Here is a 21591-nt window from a genome sequence, read left to right as displayed (position 1 = left end):
TACTTGGAGAATAAGTGCTCTAGGTTATATGATACTCAGCTTGTTATTTAAAGATTTCTATAAAATAAGCTGACTCCTGTAGAGGACATGTTCTTTTAAGAAAGAGCCATTTAAGGGGGCCCTGCCTGGCACAACTGGTATAGTATGAGACTTTTGATCTTGAGATTGTAAATTTAAGCCCCAAATTGGGCACAAAGATTACTTAAAAATAAAATCATTAAAAAGGGGGGGGCATTTGTTATTTTTAACCTCAGCACCCAGCAGACATGCCGAATGTGATAGATACTGAATAAGTTTTTAATTAATGAATAAAGTATCTACTCTATGTCCTCATATCATCATATTTAAGTATATATGGTTAACCCTAAAATGAATTCAGTTCTTTAAAATAATAGATGAAAACCAAGGTTCTCACTCTTCTGTGCTATGTTCATCATAGTTGACTCAACTCATGCCCTACTTTATGCTTTTTCATGGATTGAAGGTGAATAATCAGCATCTTCATCAAAATAATTTTATCAACTATAAGTTATTAGGGTCAACACTTGTATAAAGAAAAGGAAGGAAGAAATATTAGAGAAAGGAGTTGGTGAAAATGCAGTCTCAAAATAGGTCTTAGCCAAAGCCACAGTGAGCCTTGAAGTCTGAATAGTGCCTTCGGAGTTCTACATGATGCATAGAGGGGGTTGAGTTTCATCCTTATCAAACAGTCATTAGAGTTAGGTGCTCCTGAGAAGGAAGAGTTCCTTTGGTAAAACAGCTCTCTCTAGCCAAGGGCAATTTCCAGAGAGCTGAGACTAAGTAATCTGCGTATGTATGTATATGTGTGTATGCATTAATATACATGTATTACTTTGAATTAATATCTAATTATTCAATAATAAATTTAAAAATATACAATTAGTAATTAGCGTTCTGATATTTATCTTAAACTGCTTCCTGACTACATGTAAGTAACTTCAAGGAAGAAAACATGCCTTCTATCTCTTACCACTGTCTTTGCAAGAAGCTTTATTGTTGACTGACTACCGAAATATTGAAAATTAAAAGATTGATATAATTCTTCAAACTAACAGTGATTTTTAAAGCTATTAAAGTCCACATGCACATAGTTAAAATGTGAAGCATTCTTATACTTGTTTTGTGATGTCATATTCTCTGCCAAATCAGCGATTTAGTTTTATTTGCTATCTGGAGTTACTATTGGCTAGAGATGGATAATGGTGTTAAACAGGAAGTACCATGTAGACACCGAGAAAATACGCTTTTTGGGGTGTCCACATTGAGTGGACAATATGATGGCTTCATACCAAATGTGGACTCCAGTTTCTCTGGCTTAATCACATTAGACAGAAGAACATGAACTACTGTTCATTTTAAGGAACAGGAATTACAGAATTAAAAAATCACATCATCAATTCTTAATATAATCACAAAGAGAAAGGGGGGATGCTGAGCATTATATCCTAACCATTTGGCAGACAGCAGGTTTAAATGGACTATACTTCAGTGTGCTTATTAGCATAATTGGGAAGTATCAAAACAAATGTCTCCATATGGAGGTAGGTGTAAATATATTCCCTATAGTAACACTTAACTCATTTACTTATCACTCAGAGCCCATTCACTTACCAGCATATGGTTATTGGATGTGTACTACCTATTGAAAATATCAGTGATTATATGGAGAAGGTTTTCTATATGTAGATAAAGAAACCTCTGGATACAAAAAGAGTAATTTGAGCAGTTTTTGAATGTTTTCACACATGTCTGTTTCTGTTGTTGTTCCTAATCTAAAGCAAATAAACACTACAAATCTTCCCAGTTTAAGTTCTCACGTTCCACATGGATTAGTGTGGCATTCTTTTAAAATCTGTCTTATATATCATGAGCTCCTCAGGATTAGGACCATGTCTTACCCATTTTTGGATCCCTTAGGGCTCTAGTTACTGGTACCACATATAAGCACATTATAGGTGTCCATTGAATCATGTAGATACTAATGTAATCTAATACATTTTGATTAATTTAGACTATACATAGCAATTATGATATTCCAAAAATCTAAAATTATACATTTATTATTATTCTTAATTTAAAAATTCAATTTATGTGCTTGGGAAAGAGTATATTTCTAAGGTGATAGAAAAATGCAGAGGAAGGTGAAATTGAAATAAAGGAAAGATAGGCTTGGGGCTCAATAGCAATTCAAAAAATATTCCTTGAGCACCTGCTAGCTTCAAAGCAATGTGCTCATTGCTAATAGAACTTAGTCTTTCCCTTCAGTGTACTTAAAGAAAACTGATAGGAAGTGAAATTTGGCTTTTCAAATATAAGAAAGTTTGTTTAAAAAGGCCTGACATTGGCAAGCAATACAAAACTGATACAGAAACCAAGAAGAAAATAAGCAATCATTTAAATATTTTACAGTATTTACCTTGGCTTATGAAATGAGTTGACAGTTAAGTATTTCTAAATGTTAAGTGAATGGGTAGTTGTGACAATTTTAATTTTAAGTTTAATGATTAAATAAGGCTTCACATATACATAGAGCAAGAAGATAGCATAGGTTAAAGTTAAAAGAAGATTAATTTGTATCAGCCTCAGTCATCTTAAATATAATACCCTCAACTGTATTTGTATATCTAAAAATAGGACAGATTATTATTGCATTTAGCATTAATTATTTTATTTTTCAGCAAAACAAAGAAGTAGCAGACAGGCAATTCTAGACATAAGTATATTCTTTCTTCAATTAATTAAATTTTTTTTAATTATGAAGAGATAACTAGAAGTGTTATGACCTGAATTCAAATTAATATTTGATTAAATTTCATAACACAGCATGGAGCTATAACTGGAATGAACAGTTTGATGAAATTAAAATTACTTAGTAATACATATTAAGCTAAGTAAGTATTAAACTGCTTATTTCTTAGGGTGTAATAGCAGAGACCAGAGGCCTGATTTAGATTTTCCACAAACACACAATCCAGATAGACTCAGAGATCTGGGGCTGTGTGGATGGACAATTCTCAGTCTAAATTTAGTTTGGTATAGACTTGTAATGATGCTTATAAAGCTCTGCAAATCATTGATGATACTGATAGGCCAAAGGGAGGGAAGTTCTTATTTAAATCAGTTATGTGGGGCAGTGCCTGGGTGGCTCAGGTTAAGATCTCAGGTTCCTGAGTTTGAGCTTCACTTTGGGGATCTGCAGTCAGTGGGAATCCTGCTTCTCTCCCTTGGCCCCCCCTACATGCTCTCCCTGTCTCTTTCTCTCTCTGTCTTTAAGATTTTTTTTAAAAATCAGTTATGTGCTTAAGATACACAAAAATAAAATATAACCCTAGCATCTGCAAATGTGAAAGAAACAAATCCATGGGAATCGTTTGGAAAATAAGCATCCTGAGTCAGGGGGAGAAATTCCTAATTAGTAGCTCCTAACAGACGTTCTTACAGAAAGATAAAGTTGAGAGGGAGAAGGGTTGTGATGAAGTCTTGGAGTATAAGTGAGGTTCGGTGGAGTGAGGTCCGGAGCCAAAGACCAAGAAAGAATTCTTGAGACATCTTTGGTGCAAAATGGTGGTTGGGGACAGGCCCCCGTAGGCAGAAAGAGCTGCTGTCCAGGGCTTGTGAGGAGTGGCCCATTATATGCTTGCAAGTAAGCATATAATGGCCCAAGTCTCTAAGGGCCCAAGTCTCTAAGGAATTTCAGAACGAGGGTTTCCAGGACCTTGAGGGACTAGCTATTGTTGGGAAAAGGTTATTCATTACCAGTAATAAAAACTTTGTTGTGAGACCCTTTAGATGTATATCAGTGGGACATTTGTTTGGGAATGATTGTCAACACATATCTTGGAAGGTTTAGAGATAGTTTTCAAAGGAATAGTTAAAGTAGACTTCAGGATCCTGGTAGGGGGTAGGTCGGGCAGGCTAGGGTTGCCCTTTGCCCTAAGCAAAGCCTCCAAGTGGAGGAAATTGAGTCCCTAGAGGAATGTCACTCTGCCTTTCACAAGGGCTTGTCAGTGGGTATGGATATTTAATAATTTTTCTTCTGCCTCTGTTTCCCACATCTGTTGGGTTGGGGATTCCGTGATAATTCAGATTGTCTGGTTCAAGATACTGTGCCAGCTGCTGTAAGAATGTAGTGTCTTCCTTCAGTCTCTTCCCCAGTGTGCTTACAAGACTGTGGATGGGGAAAACTGCTAAAATGTAAAAGAGAACACCAAATGCCATAGCAAAATTACAATTTATAATGTTCTTTAGAAATATGGAAAGGTCTCACTCTGAGAGCAAGGAGGAGAGTTGAGCAAAACCTTCTAGGACAGAATTACCTTTGAGATATTCTCAACAGCACTGGGTCAGATGTTGGTAGTGATGAATGCGATAAAGACCATGAACCAGGCTTTGGCTAGAACAGGTAGTTCGGTTGATGAGTGTGGAAGTAGTCCTGAGAACTTATTCTGGAGAGTTAAGTTTTGATCTTTGCTCAGCTAACTATCTATTGAATTACGGATGAGTCAGCCCTTTGAGACCTAGTTTTCTCAGCTACACATACAGGGAATTGCACTAGAAATCATTAAGGTCATGCCAGTTCTAAAATGCTCTGATCTAAGAAGAACACATTGGTTCCTGTTTTGAATGGCCTTAAATGCTAAGTTGAGACTTTTATTTTTTTAATTTGTTGGCAACTGAAAATTTCTGAAAGTTTTCTTAGCAACATAGTTGTATGGTTAAAGTTACACATTTGGATTATTAACCTAGTGGGGATATATAGGATGAATTTTTGTGAAATGATTATGTAGAGTCTGTAATGTTCCTAGGTAAGAGGTAATGAGGGACTAGGAGAGGGAATATATTATAAAAGCTGAATCTATAAGACCTGTCCTCACTATTAATCAATGATAATGGGAGAGAACAAGGAAACAGAAGAATAAAGTACATAGCTTCTAGCTGCAGTATTTGGGAAGACCAAGTTAGGAAAGTTTTATATTTAAGGATCAATGCAAGCTGTTTGGAATTAAGTTTTGCAGTTGCCAGCTGGAAATACAGGCTTAGAAGATATGGCTTAGAAGAGGGCTTGCAAACTCAGATGCTTATAAGGACTACTGAAGTGACAGTCTATGTTCAAAACAATAAAGATGTGGGGAATAGAGCACGCTGTAAAAATATGCCCTTCCAAAGGGAGTAGCTGCCACTCAATTACAAGAGCTCAGTGCCCTTGCAATTGTAGACTCTGCTCAATATATATAATTTTCCTCTCAAACCTGAAGATGCTTTTTGCAATTCTCATGTTACTATCCATCACAAGAAGACAATATGGAAACAAAGACTTAGAAGATTTAACTGTTTGTTTGTATTATTAGTTAGACAGGTCTACAATCTACAATCCACATATTAAAAAAAGTAGAAAATAAATTTGATTTAATGTTTCGAAGATGTTTTTAACCATTCTTTATTGATTGACTTGGAGAATGCATTAGAAGAGCAAGTGGTTGTATCTTGCTGGACACTTCTAAGTCTCCTCTGGTAAGAAATCACAAGTCTCAATTGTTAATAAGCTCTATGTTTTCTATGAAAAGAAACATTTCCCCAAACAGAGGGTTGATGGCAAGATTTTGCCACATTTCTCAAATATTCTTTGTAAACTACCGGCAGCCAGATTTAATTCTGTCTATGAGAAAGGAGCAATGAGTGCATCATGAAATCAGACATCATTAAGTACAATTTAAAAAAATCAAATGGAACAATGTCTTGAATAATAATTATAAGATATTATAAAAGCTCTCTTTTGAAAAGATTTTTCAAATGTGCAAAGGATTGTCAAGAAAGTGTTAGAACATGACAATAAAGAATATTAAGGTGGGTGACAATAATTGAAATTGTGTGTGCATGTGGCAGGGGGCGGGGGAGAATTTGTATGTGGAACATACTAGGTATTCAGTAAGTACTTGCTGTGCATGATTTTTCTACTCTTGCTGATCACAGATTTGTCCTGAATTTCTTCTTCTGGCAGCCATCTGTAGAGCCTGAGAGACTTGATTGCCAACTTTTTCTCTTCCCATTAATCCCCTCTATTCTGGTAGACCCTAGAGCCTTACTGTTTTCCTTTCCTGGTCTATTATTAATTATTTCCTTATAACTCTTTGTTTGTTTGTTTGTTTTTTGTCTCCTTGACTTACAAACAACCTCAAACTTTCTTCATGATTTAATAAACATTTTTTTCTAGTTATCTGCTGCTATTTATTAAACAGTACCAGTCCAAAATTAGGGACCTAAACATCAACCATTTTATTCTGCTGTTGGACTTCATGAGTCAGGAATTAGGCAGAGCACAGCAGACATGACTTGCTGCTCAAAGGTGTCAGGGCCTCAGCAAGGAAGTCCTAATATCTGAGGGTAGCTTGAAACTCTAGAGCTAGAATTAATTAGAAGGCTTTGTCCCCCCTCCCATGACTGGTGCCTGTCTTGGCTCAAAGCCTGGGCTTAGCCGAAACTTTCAAATGAAACACGTATACTTGTCATTCTTACGGACTTGCGCTTCTCATAACATAGCAGCTGGGTTCTGAGAATGAGTGTCTAGAAAATGACAGTCCGAGAGACCCAGGCAGAGGCTACATGATTTTTTAAAATATATTAAAGTATTTATTTATTTAAGAGATTGTGAGAGAGAAAGAGAAAGCACAGGGAGGGACAGAGGGAGAAAGATAATCCTCAACAGGCTCCCCACTGAGCAGGGAGCCCCACACAGGGCTCAGGCCCAGGACCCTGAGGTCATGAACGGAGCCAAAATCCAGAGTTGGCTGCTTAATCAACTGGGCCACCCAGGTGCCCTGAGGCTGCATGATATTTGACCACCCAGCCTTGAGTCACAGGTTGTCACTTTCATCATCTTCTATTGGTTGTAGTGGTCACCACCCAGATTCAAGGCTAGAGACATAGATTACATCTCCTAATGGGAGATGTGTCAAAAATTATAATCATTTTTAACTGATCATTCAAAACATTATAACCATTATAGCCATATTTTAAACCAATTTTTGTCTGACTTTCCATTAATTCAAACATATATTTCCTTTAAATAACAAATTTCCTGAAAAATCAGCTTAACAGTTGCTATCCACATATTCTCACTACAACTCTTCCATAATCCCTAGGGACTTTCCTCTTGTCAGTATTATCCCACTGAACTCCTTTCTAAAAGTCACAGACAGCTTTCCAAATACCAAATCACCATCTCTTCAGTTTGCTCCTTGATACCCGATCAAACTCAGTAAGGTTTTACTATATGTAATATACTCTTTCTTCAGTTCTTGTAATAACATCATAAGGCAGGTAACACTCCCTTTTCCTAGGCCATAAAAATAAGACATGAGAAGTTCAATAATTTCTTATAAATTTATTCAAATGTTAAATATATGAGACAAGCTGGACCACCTTAGGTTATAATATTTAGCTATCTCTATCTACTGTAAATAAACAAGAGAAAATTTAACACTCACAATATGAATGAACACTCACAGCATGAGAAGATAATTCAGTTCTGTTTGTTCTATTTACCGACGGCTCCAAATTTATTTATTTATGTATGTATGTATGTATGTATGTATGTAAACTATGTGGATTTTGCCTTTCTGGCTTCTTTATTTTTTCTCTTTCATTTTTTTAATTTGAATATAATTGACACACAATATTTTATTACTTTCAGGTGTACAACTTAGTGATTTGACAAGTTTGTATATTATGGTATGTTCACAACTGTAGCTACTATCTGGCCTATTATGTGACTATTACAATATCATTGCCTGTATGATCTGCCTTTTATTCACAAAACTTACTCATTCCACAACGGGAGAGTCCCTAATCCCTCCACCCATTTTACCTAATCTCCTACCCACCTCCCCCCTGGTAAGCCTCAGTTTGTTATCTGTTATTTATAGATCTGATTCTTCTTTTTATTTATTCTTTTTTTTAAGATTCTAATTTATGAGTGGAATCCTATGGTATTTGTCTTTCTCAGTCTGACTTGTTTCACTTAGCATAATACCATCTAGGTCTCTGTTGTCTCAAATGGCACTGTCTCATCCTTTTATGGCTATGTAGTATTCCATATTTTGTTTATTTGTGTGTGTGTGTGTGTGTATTTTTTTCTTTTGTCTTTTCTTCTGTTGATGGACACTTAGATCACATCCATAATGCTTCCATCATGCTGTAAATATTGTTGAAATAAAAGAAATATATGTATCTTTTTGAGTTAGTGTTTTTGTTTTCTCTGGATAAATACCCAATAGTGGAATTATTGGATCATATGAAATTTCTATTTTTAACACTTTTAGAAACCTTCATACTGTTTTCCACATTCCTACCAACAGTGCATGTGGGTTCCTTTTTCTCTACATCCTCGCCAACACTTGACCTTTCTCATATTTTTTATTTTAGCCATTCTAACAGGTGATATCTCATCTTGGTTTTGATTTGCATTTCCCTGATGATTAGTGATGTTGAGCATCTTTCTGTGTGTCTCTTGGCTGTCTATGTGTCTTCTCTGGGAAAAAAAAACAAAGGTCTATTCAGGTCCTCTGCCCATTTTTTTAAAAAATAGAATTATTTTTTTGGTGTTGTGTTGTTTGAGTTCTTTATATATTTTGGATATTAACCTCTTATCAGATATATCATTTTCAAATATCTTCTCCCATTCACTAGGTTGTCTTTTTATTTTGTCAATGGTTTCTTTTGCTATGCAAAAGATTTTTATTTTGATTTAGTCCCAATAGTTTATTTTTGCTGCTATTTCCCTTGCCTTAGGCGACATATCTAGAAAAATGTTGTTATGGCTGATGTCAGAGAAATTACTGTGCTCTCTTCTAGGATTTTTTTATGGTTTCATGTCTGAATCTTTAATTCATTATGAGTTAATTTTTGTGTATGGAGTTAGAAAGTAATCCAGTTTCATTCTTTTACATGTAGCTGTCTAGTTTTCCCAGTACCATTTATTGAAAAGGATGTCTTTTCCCCCATTATATATTCTCTTTTTATTGATTTTATTTCTGTATACTTACCATACAGTGTTATATTGGTTCCAGGTGTATAATATAGTGATTCAACAATTCTAGGCATTACTCAGTGCTCATCATGGTAAGTATACTCTTAATCCCTCTTTACCTACTTCACCCATGCCCTTACCCACCTCCTGTCTGGTAACCATCAGTTTGTTTTCTATAGTTAAGTGTCTGGTTTTTGTTTGTCTTTTTTTTTTTTCTTTGTTTTGTTTCTTAAGTTCCATATATGAGTGAAATCACATGGTATTTGTTTTTCTATGACTGATTTATTTCACTGAGCATTTTACTCTCTGGATCTGTCTATACTGTTGGAAATGGCAAGATTCATCCTTTCTTCCCCCCTAGTATATATTCTTTCCTCCTTTATCATGGGTTCATTGACCATATTGATCATGGCTTATTTCTGGGGTCTCTATGCTGTTCCATTTACCTATATGTCTGTTTTTGTGCCAGTACCATACTGTTTTGATTATTGCAACTTTATGGTATATCTTCAAATCTGGTATTGTGATACCTCCAGTTTTGTTTTTCATTCTCAGGATTGTTTTGGGTATTTAGGGTCTTCTGTGGTTCTTTACAAAGTTCAGTATTATCTGTTATAGTTTTGTGAAAAATGCCATTGGTGTTTTGACAGGGATTGCACTGGATCTGTAGATTCTTTTGGGTAATATGGATATTTTAATAACATTACTTCTTCCAATTCATGAACATGAGATATGTTTCCATTTGCTTGTGTCATCTTCATTCCATTTTCTTTCATTATTGTTAGGTTTTTGGAACATAGGTCTTTCACCTCTTTGGTTAAGTTTATTCCTAAGTATTTTATTATTTTTGGTGCATTTGTAAATTTTTTTTAATTTCTCCCAAAAACAGACATTATTTTTTAAGTTAATGCTATGCACTCATCAGAGTTACTTAATTCTACCTCTGGATACACCTAGGAAAAAAGCAATCAGAGTCTTGTGTTCTACTAACTCAAGGCAAAAGGATCTTGCCTGACTCTTTTTACCCTGGGAAAGTCATCATTATCTTTAGTGTCATTTTCCAAGTCTTGCAAAACTAAGTGGTTACTATTCAAAATGTGCATAAACTTCAAACTTCTACCCCAACATTAACACAGGCTCAGCCCCATTTGCTGCTGGCTATTTGATATATTTGACATACTGTTGCAGTTTCCAGAAAGCATTTGGGGGCACAGGTAATAACTTAGATATTTGGTTGATTTTTATTTAGTGGAAAGAGAGTTTGATTTGGGTACCATGGCAGCAAAAAGGATGACTGGACAAACTCATTTAGAATGACCAATTACAAGTCCTCACTCTTAGACTTACCAATCATCAGCTGGCTAAGGAGGGGCCATAAGGAAAAATTACATGCTAGCTTTGGCTAAGAATGACAGTTCTTTGTTTTCTGAGATCAATCCTGCAAGTGTCTTTTAGGACTAAAACTCAGGAACATTTCTCTAGTTTTGATCCCCTGTCAAAGGAAAGAGAGAATATAAAAATTTTAAAGTACATTCAGAAAGGAAAAGTTCTTCTGTGCATATGTATAAGCACAAATAAGAACAAATGAAAAGGTGAAGGAAAGTGAGATTGAAGTTAGGAATGGTGTCCAAAATTATATTCTAAAGTAGACTTCACACAGAAGTACACTTTCCCTCCTTTAAGCTCTTACAACACATACTTTATACAACTTTGTATCTATTTTATCCTTTTCAACATTTCTTTTAATTATATAAATAGATGTCTTCTCTGCTAGATGGTAAGGCCCTGCATGTTTTATTAACCTTCGAAAGAAATGATTATTTTATTTATGTTGACTCCCTAGAATATAACAAATTATCTTCCACATGGATGATGCACAATAATTCTTCTTCAATTTAATTGGATTCTGTTTTCATGTTTGAAAATTCAGTGCACAATATGATGCCTAAGTAATCAAAATGAACATTGCAAAATCTCTTAAGATTTCCTGTGAAAGCTGACATATGGATATTTCAGATAGGTCCAGGCAGTCAAGAACCTGTTATAGCATTTGCATAAAACAATTTTGTTCTAAGATAGTTTAAGACTCAGTAAAGGTGGTGTTCTCCCTTACTGCATTGAGTATCATAAACATAAGCATAGCTTTCCTGAAACAATTGGTTTGTCTGGTGGTGTTTCACAGGAGTAAACTGTTCACACATTGTTTCTGCCTTTAAGGAACTTAGAAGTTAGTATCTTAACATTTACCTAGATAGCAGTTTATCAGACTTAAAGTGATGGAAAATTATATCCAGTATTATCCTTCTACTATGACTCTCAGGGGCTCCATATTCACTCAGTTATTCAACTACTTGAAATAGATGACTGTGTAAATTAAGGACACATTGTATGTACGGGACTCTATCTGAGTCATATATATGATAATTTATATTTTCTGACCTCAAAGAGATTATAGCCTACTAGAGAGGCTCACATGCACACAATTATAAGAAAAAATGAAACTAATACTTACACTTCAGTATGTTCAGGTAGCAAGGGAAGTATAGAGCATGCCAATGTGTGCATAGACAAGTCATGAAAAATGCCAATGGAAGGGCTTCTTGAGTCAGTAGTAAGTTAGTAAGAAAGCATTTGAAAAGGAAAAAATAAAACTGTTGATCCTCGAATAATGCAGGGATTAGGGCCCTAACGCCCCCAACACAAATGAAAATTCCTGTATAACATCTGACTTCCCCAAAACTTTACTACTAATCACCTCCTATTGACTGGAAGTCTTACCGATAACATAAAGAATTGATTAAACCATATTTTGTATCTAATATATCTTAAATATTATATTCTTACAATAAAGTAAATTTGAGAAAAGAAAACCAGAAGGTAAAATACATTTATGTATTGTATTTATTTAAAAAATCCATGTACAAACATGTATAAACATGTTTGCAGTTCAAACCTGTGTTGTTCAAGGGTCAACCATATATGCAAGAGATGTAAATGAGCATGCCATGTTTGCAGATTGCAATAGTCAAGTATTGTTGGACCATGTTGTATAGAATGTGTGAAAACAATAGATCCTGGAGGACCCTTTATGCCATGTTAGAAGGTTATTATGGTACCCATTAGGTAATAGTAATCACTGAAGAGTATTGTGCATGGGACAGACTTGTTCCTCCGTGAGCCCTGTTTCTGTGGCAGCACTCTGGAGGATGATTTATTAAGGGATGAAAGTACAAGTAAAGTGACTAGCTAGAAAGCTATCACAGCAATTCAGAGGAGCACGAAGACAGTCTGACCTCCTAATAGAAAGGGAAGGATTAGAACAAGAGAAATTGAGGAAGTTGAATTAAGACAGTTTAAAAATTGATTAATCCTTAAGATAAAAATGGTCAAAGTGAAGGAGCAATTATCACATCACTATCAATAGGTGGTTGGTTGATGATTATTCTACTATTTAGCCGAAGTAATGATGATAGGCAATTATTTTCATAATATATTCGTCTTAAAACATTTTTAAACTCATTATGGACATATTCATCTTATTGGATAAGTCAATAATATTGATCTACTCAACCACATGCAGTTTTCTTTATTTAACTGACTCTATAGAAATGGATGGTCATGCAGAGAGTGGTTACTGATGAAGAGAAATGATGGCTATAAAAGTAGTTAAAATAATCCATAGGTAGTTTTTGTATCCATCAATGTCAGCTCTTGTCCAGTGTCAATCAGGTCTTGAACTTAAACCTATTGAAAAGATAATAAATAAAATAGGCTATTCCATGATGTCTCCTATATTAAGTTTAATGATCTGTTTTATCATGCTGGTGTGTGATGGCACATTGAGAGGTGAGAAAATCATTTTTGCTCATGCATTCTATTAAAATCTGCACCTGAATATTGTTGGACCAAGTAGAGCTTTAAAAAACAGAAAGGCTGTAAGCTTGGATGGGAGAGAGGAGGAAAGGGGAAGATTTTATAATAGTGAAGTGAAAATGGAACATCATGTTTACTTTCATGTTAAAGAATTTTGACAGATAGGAAGTCTATAAATTGTTATTTTTACAATTTTGAATTAAAGAATCCTTATATATAATCATTTTTACAATGTTGAATTAAAAAATCCTTATATATAAACACTGGTCCTGTGTGCCTCAGCCATTTTTCCTTATGGGGAAAAGTGAGGAACCTTTAATTCGTAAGGTAAGAGCCTGAAAAAGATTGGTTACTGGGGGACAGGAGAGAGTATTTTCATCAGGCTGCTTCTGGCCCGATGTAACTTGAACTGTTGCTACATAAACTAACTCTACTGGTAGCAGGCCTTCTAGCTCTTTGACGGATTGATGGAAAGCATGACACTATTAAAAATATTTACTTAAAGCAACATTTTTTTTTTCCTTCACACTTAGGCATGACTAGAAAGTCACACCATGCCCAGAAATGGCAGCATATATATGTTTTCTTAACAGTACAAGCATTTTATGCTCACCGTTTTAAAATTTAGACATTATTATTAATCAGATATAGTGAGGCCAACAGATCAGGAGACAAGTGCCACTGAAAGGATAACTTTTTACTCCCAATTTCTAAGGGGAGGAGGCATACCACACATGTAGGTGTCACATGGGGAAGTCCCAGGGTCAGTAAGGAGGCAAAGGGAACAGGGGGAAAGCATGGACAAAAACCTCTACTGTGGTTTCTATGTGAAGAAAAGGACAAGGCAGGTAAGCAGGTTTAGAATTGGCAAGTTTGCATAATTCCAGTGGACTCTGGGGTCTAGCAGCTCTTTCTAGATCTCTGGTACCTGGCTCTGAGTGCTTAGGGGCTGGGAGCTAGTAGCCTGGAGCTTAAGAGCCCTGGAGAGTGATAGAAGAGGTACTGGGATATGGGCTTGGATTGGTGGTTCGCATATGAAAGACACCCTTACCAGTGAATCCTTTACTATCACCTCTAGGAATTGGCCACCCTTGGGAGTAGTCTCTCTAAGGTCAGCAAGGCCCCAGGCTTCAAAGCTTCAGAAATATACAAAAATAAATATATAAATAAAATAAAGAGGCATGATTAATATACTTGTCAATGTCAAAGTCTTGATATTTACTCACCCCAAAATGGAAAACAAACAAAAAACTAAACAAAATCTGTTCTTACACTGGTTAGTCTCACTAACAACTAGACTTCTGAGGTGGTACTACTGTTACTGTTAAAGCTAAAAAAGTGTAGCCACTAGAAAATTCATAATTGCCATTTGCTTTTGTTTTCCAAAGACTTTAAAAACATGTTATGAATTCAAAAAAACTATATTTAAGGTAAAGGAGTATTTCTTTTCTTATTTATTTGGTGAGATAAGAATATATGCTGGTATTAAAAATCACCTGGGGGAAAAAAAATTATAAGGATATTCAGTTTGCTACTTTTGCCTTCAAGCAGAATAATACATAACGTATTTACAGAAGGAGGGGATCCATTTCTTTTTTTTTTTTAAGATTTTATTTATTTCTTTGACAGACAGAGATTACAAGTAGGCAGAGAAGCAGGCAGAGAGAGAGAGAGAGGAAAGCAGGCTCCCCACTGAGCAGAGAACCCGATACGGGGCTCAATCCCAGGACCCTGAGATCATGACCTGAGCCGAAGGCAGAGCTTAACCCACTGAGCCACCCAGGCGCCCCTGAGGGGATCCATTTCACTCTGAAGCAGATAATAACTTTATTATAATATACACATATATATATGCAGAAGACTATATGAGATTATATATCTCTATTTTATGACCAAAAATATAGAAGGGCAATTGACTGATTAAAGACTTCAGGATAAGCTAGGCCCAGTATAGATTGGGTATTTGTGTCCTCTCAAAATTTTTATGTTGAGATCTGATCATCAAAGTGATGGTACCCTGAGGTTGCACTTTTGAAAGGTGATTAGATTAGGTCATGAGGGCAGAGTCATCCTGAGGATGAGTGGGATTAGTGCCTTTATGAATGAGGTCCCAGCAGAATCCTTCATTCTTTCTGCCATGTGAAGTTATCACTAAAAGAGGGACAGATAGTAAGGAACCCTCACCAGACCCCGAATCTGCCAGTGCCTTGATCTTGGACTTTGCAGGCTACAAAACTGTGAGAAATAAATGTTTACTATTTGTAAACCATTCAATCTATTGTGTTTTGTCATAGTAGCCCAAACAGACTAAGTCAAGGCCATGACACAATATTGAGTTTGAAATTTATAGGAATGCTCTGTACAGTCTGAAAACACCTTTTAGTTTTACTATGATTATCTTTAAGATTTTTAAAAATGAATTTTATTTTAAAGGGGGTGTCTGGATGGCTCAGTTGTTTCAGCCTCTGCCTTCGATTCAGATTGTGATCTCAGAGTCATGGGATTAAGCCCCACATCTGACTCCCTGCTCAGCGGGAAATCTGCTTCTCCTTCTCGCCCTCCTCTGCCCTCGACTCTCTCTCTCTTTCAAATAAATAAGATATGTTTAAAATCGTGAATTTTATTTTTATCTATCTAATATTTTTTTTTCTATTCCTGCCAAGAACACAGAAAGACATTCTTCTTTAATTTTTTATAGTGTTGTTGAGGTATGATTGATACATAAAAAAAACTGCACTTACATAATGTATACAGTTTGATGAACTTGGACATATGAATATACCCATGATACCATAACCACAATTAAGGTGGTAAACATATCCATCCCTTCCAGAAGTTTCCTTGTGTTACTTAGCTTTTTTTTTTTTTTTTTCTGGTAAGAAAACTTAAGATGAAATCTTTTTTCTTAACAAATTTTGAAGTGCACCATACTGTATTGTTAACTATAAGTGCTATGTAATACAATACACCATTTGCTATAACTCTTGTTTGAACTATATTTTAAATCAAGAATTTAGTTTTTGTCTTTAGATGAACCAAAATATCTATAAGCATTTAGCCATACAAAAAATGTCTGCTGAATTCTGCATCATGCTTTTTTTTTTTTTTTTTTTTAGGTTTAGCTGTTGTAGGCATAGAATGATCAATGTTTATTACAACATCTACTAGTATCCCTATAAAACTAGGAGATACCTTCTAAATGCACATTTCAACTTGGTTATTCCTGACATAAGAATAGTGAGATATAATCGTAGGGTTTTCAGATCACGAACATAATCTTAACAGTGCACATTACAGCCTAATCCCGGAGTCAATTAATAAATTGGTTGAAATAGCAGTTTGATTAAAATCTCAGATGTGCTAATTCGTGTTCCTAGTGCCCTTTAATTAAGGCTTTAATAGAGTCTGCAATTACCTGCAAATTTTTTCTTTGTCTTAAATATTTGTGCTTTATCCTTAACTTTCAAAGCTCCTTCAACTCACCAAAGCACAAGAACAACTACTCTTAGAAATTGAGTTAAAACGTAGAGAAATAACTACCTTTTCCTTCAGTCAGATGAATAGTACTGTATGACTTTAAAACAATTATTGAAATTTAAGTTGCAAATGCATACTTAACTTATGGTTGTGTATTTTGTTGTTTTGGTTTTTGGTTTGTCACTGTTTTTGTTGTAAAAAAAATTACTTGTGGTGAATTTGATAGCATTTTGTGGACTATTTAAAAAAAAAGATTTTATTTATTTGTTTGAGAGAAAGAACACAGAGGGAGAGGAGGAGGGAGAAGCAGACTCCCTGCTGAGCAGAGAGCGGGATAGGATGGGTGGGGGAGTGGGGGGGAGTTCCATCCCAGGACCCTGAGATCATACTGAGCCAAAGGAAGAGGCTTAACCCACTGAGCCATCCAGGCGCCCCTGTGGACATTTCTACTTAAACTGTTTTGGATTTAATATAGAATACTTAACACTCAAATTTATGGTTTTTGTGTTGAAATTTTAACTATGGGAAAATACACGACTTGATCTCATCTTGTTTTTAACTAACATTCTGTGAGCTTTTATTCTGCACCAGGCATTGTTCTGCTTCACGTTAACTATTCCATTTATCAGTCCAATAATTGAATTCACTAGATGCTGTTAACCACATTTTAAAGAGAATAGAATTAAGAATAACAGGTTTGAGGTAAGCGGTTTGCAGTTGCGGGCATGTAAATGGCAGGATTATAACTGAAAGGCAGGTCTGTTCAACTCCAAAATTTATAGTCTAACCTATGATAAGCTTATCTTAATTGTTTGAGTTTATTGAATTGCTTAACTAACTAGCACTTGAGGGCTCAGGTTTAAATTTCTGTTGTGTGATATGACAAATGTTTCTATCAAACTTTCAAATACAGAGACTAACTTACTGATTACTTCGTTCAAATGGGAAATACAATGCATTGTTATTGTTTTGTGGTGAATCATGACTTCACAGTGAAGAGGTTATTATCGCCCCAAACTTTCCTCAAAAATAAACAAATGAGCAAGTAAACAGACCTCAGTTCTGGGGCACTTTTTTTTTTTTTTTTTAATAAGTAAATATTCCCAGATGAAAAACATTACATTAAAAAGCCCGCTTTGGATTTGACAGCCATCCAGAACAACTTCCCTCCCACCCACAAAAATGTTCTTTAAGAGAAGAACCGAGTCTGTTTATAGAAAGCATGTCTAAGACTGATTTGCAAAACAGAAATACTGTAAAAATAGTGGTGCTTGAGTGACTCAGTCACTTAGCCTCCAACTCTTGGTTTTGGCTCAGGCCATGATCTCAGGTCTTGAGACTGAGCCCTGCCTTGAGCGTTCCATGCTCAGCACAGAGTCTGCTTAGGATTTTTCCCCTCTTCCTCTCCCTCCCTCTCTTCAGTCCTCCTCTTCCTCCTCTCCCTCCTCCCCCTCTATGATCCCTTCCCCACCATGCTCCCTCTCTCAAATAAATGAATATATATTTTTTAAATACTGTTAAAAAATATGCTCTAGGCCACATGTTGCAAAGTACCAAAGCAATGCAAAAAAAAAAGAAAAAAAGTAGTTCCTAGCTTAGTTTAGAGATATGTAAATAAAGATACCAAGTTAGGGGAGTTACCACTTATAAGAAACATTCTAGCATATTCATTGATTTAAAATTAAAAAAGGTTATTTCAAAAAATATATAGACACTGCACTTATAATTGATAATTATAATAATTGTTTGAAAAATTGAAGAAATATCCTTATATGTTTTGAAATCACTAATGTAATGTAGGAAATTAGGTTTAAGAAAATATGCTAATAGTTCCTGTTTCATATACTCTTGAACTCATTGCAACACTGGTACAATTAGACATTGAAAGAAGTTGAAAAGAAATTATAATCACTTTGTATAGGAAAACATGTTTAAAACTCATGTGTTACCAGCTTTTTCACAGATATTCATACTTTTTAAAATGCAAACTTACATATGATATATATATATATATATATATATATATATATATGTCTCATATATGTATGTCATATAAAAATTGTAGGCCAGCTCAAACCCCAGCAGCATTTCCACAGATGAGGGGTTTGTGGAAGGAATTTTGTTAAACGTTGACATGAATATTCAGAAAAGTATTTAAGAAGAAGTTGCTTGTCTTTGTAGGTATTCAGCTCATACAATAATTTAAGCAATATGGAACTGGGGCAAAGATTGAAAAATAAAACAGTGGAAGAAAACTATATATTTCAGAAAAGATCTAGTTTATATGAAAATTAACAATTTTAATAAAGGAAACATTTACACAATAAAGAAAAGTGTATGCCTGTTAACTTAAATTACTTAGACTATATTTAAATTCTCAGGAAAATAAATAAAATGTTCATTTTTATTTGATCTACTAATATTCAAATAGTAGGTATTTGGGTTACTACATCTTTTAGAAACAAAATACAGATGAAGCAATTAAGTTTAAAAATATTTTTTGTATTAAATGGTAATATCTGACATTAACCAATGAAATACCTATTATTTAAATATTTTAAATGCTTTTCTAAAAAAGCAGTGAGGTTTTTCAGAAAATCTTTGCTATAATGATGAAACTAGCTTATAAAGTAATAGTAAAATGCTGGTGCCAAAGCCTCAGAAAACACATATTTCCTGATAATTCTCCTAGCCCTATCCTCTCTTCTCCGGTTTCCTTTTCTACTATTATTTCCCACTTTGATTGTGCAGTTCAGTGTGGCCCGTCATTTTATGTCTTTATTATTTCAGGGTCTTTCAACACAAATAACCTGTTATCTTTTCTTAGAGTACTTTTGATGTAGATAATTTGTCACCATATTTATAGTAAACAATTAGAAAGTAGTGCTCAGTTTGGCAGCACATATTTTAAAATTGGAATGATACAGAGATTAGCACGGCCCCTGCGCAAGGATGACATGCAAATTTGTGAAGCATTTAATGGTTTTTAGACTTGCCACATTTACTGTGTTGTACACCCGAAACTAATGTAACATTATGTCAACTGGCCTTTAACTAAAAAATAATAATAATAAGGGGCGCCTGGGTGGCTTAGTCGTTAAGCATCTGCCTTTGGCTCAGGTCATGATTCCAGGGTCCTGGAATCTAGCCCCACATCAGGCTCCCTGCTCTGTGGGAAGCCTGCTTCTCCCTCTTCCACTCCCGCTGCTTGTTTTCCCTCTCTTGCTGTCTCTTCTCTGTCAAATAAATAAAATCTTTAGAAAATAATAATAATAATGAGAAAGTAATGAGATGACATATATTTAAAACCACATTTCTGGGGGCGCCTGGGTGGCTCAGTGGTTGAGGCCTCTGCCTTCGGCTCAGGTCATGATCCCACTGTCCTGGGATTGAGCCCCGCATGGGGCTCTCTGCTCAGCAGGGAGCCTGCTTTCCTCCTCTCTCTGCCTGCCTCTCTGCCTACTTGTGATCTCAGTCTGTCAAATAACTAAATAAAAATTTAAAAAAAAAACAAAAAAACAAAAAAAAACCCACATTTCTGTGCTGACGGGCTATAGACTCTGTGATTATAAAAGTAAATATTGAGCAAAGAATGAATTCTTAGAAAATGTTAATTATGGAGGAATTTGTGGATTATCTCCCTAGTATCGACAAATAAAATCTATAAATGCCCATCATCCACCATGGTATTCATTAGAAGGTACTGTTTCATAATAAGCAGGGTGTTAACTAATATATATTGATATACTTTATAATTCTTAGCCTACTTCATATAAAAACAGACATTTCTACATGTTCTATTATAATTATGATATCTTGAATCCCCATTAGTAAAATTAAGTGTAATAAAGTTATAAAGTGAAGAAACGGGTAGGTAATTAGTAGCACTGAATCTAGTAGTTAAGACTTAATTTCATTGATAGCAATTTTAAAGTAAGAACAGGCAATAAATCCAGACTCTTCTCTTCCTGATAAGTTTTATGGGCAGGCTATAAATGCTAAACATCAAAAATGATATTTTACCAGGGATTAGGGGCACCACAAATACTAGTTGACTGAGCCAAGGAAACACATTCTTAGGTAAAGACTCTTATACTTTGCAAAATCAGATCTTTGCAAAGGAAGAAATAGGCTGAATTCCTGATAATTATGAAAATTAGAATATTTGGTAGGTGGATAGGGAAGATTAAGAGTTACAAAAACTTTAAAAAAGGATGTTCAGAAACTTTGGAAACACTTCTTAGACCAATGCTGAGCTATGCGGAATGGGCACTTGGAATTGGCAGAAACAAAGGAACTCAACCTGGTGAGGAAAAAGGTCATAGGAACAAAAAGATGTCATTACCTCCTCAAGGTGTATTGACTGATCTCTGAAGGGAGAAACTGTATCTGTTTTGATAATGTAATTAGGTGCCCTTCTTCCCTATAATAAGAGCATCGAGCACATCACCTTTAGAAAAGTCCAACTGCTGAAGTTCATTCTTTTGTAAAAGAGATATATCTGGAGCCCAATATCACATGTTTAGCTACGAGATATGGCAGAAGAATCTGGCTTCCACATGGGCATAATTAAAAGACTGTATTTTAGTTATTCTTTAGTGTGAATGCCACAGTTTCCCTACTTAGGAGAGACACCTGCAAAAGTTTTCATATCTCCTGTAACTTTACTGTTGAGAACAAGAACAATTGAAATTGACATGATTACCCAGCTTGATTCAGTCCTCAGCATTCTTCATCTGGACTGTTTTAAGAGCTTTCTAATAAGATTCTTTGCTCATGTGATCTCACCACTACCCTTGCACTGTTTTATCTTTCTGAAACAGAGATCTGACCACGTTACTCTCATAAATAAAATCATTCATTGCCTTTTTACTAGCATAAATAAAACTCCTGAGCAAAGCCCTCCACAATCTGTTCACTTAGCTCTTTATTGCATTTGTACACTCTTGTTCTCCTCTTTTCCATTTGCCTTGGTTCCCGAAAGCCCAAATTTCTTATCCATTGCCAGGAGTCATGCCATTTCCACCACAATGAGAAAGCAATTACTTCTTACCCTCACTCCTATCTCCACTTTTTATTCTCAATTGTCCATCTGGTGAACACCCAACTCCTCGTGGTCAAGGACTTCATTTAAATGTTGTCCCCTCTAGGAAACCTTTGCTGACTTAACCCAGCAAATTTTAATGTATCCTTAC

General features: G+C 35.2%; 1 non-coding gene across 1 annotated transcript; it reads left to right on the top strand.

The window, feature by feature from the left end:
• Positions 1-19279: 19279 nt before the first annotated feature.
• Positions 19280-19383, top strand: LOC122903795. The gene has a single exon (XR_006384023.1). It is a non-coding gene; the product is annotated as a U6 spliceosomal RNA (small nuclear RNA).
• Positions 19384-21591: the final 2208 nt, after the last annotated feature.

This window comes from Neovison vison, chromosome 3 (assembly GCF_020171115.1).
Source record: "Neovison vison isolate M4711 chromosome 3, ASM_NN_V1, whole genome shotgun sequence".
Lineage (NCBI taxonomy): Eukaryota > Metazoa > Chordata > Mammalia > Carnivora > Mustelidae > Neogale > Neogale vison.
This window is presented reverse-complemented; position numbering and strand designations above follow the sequence as displayed.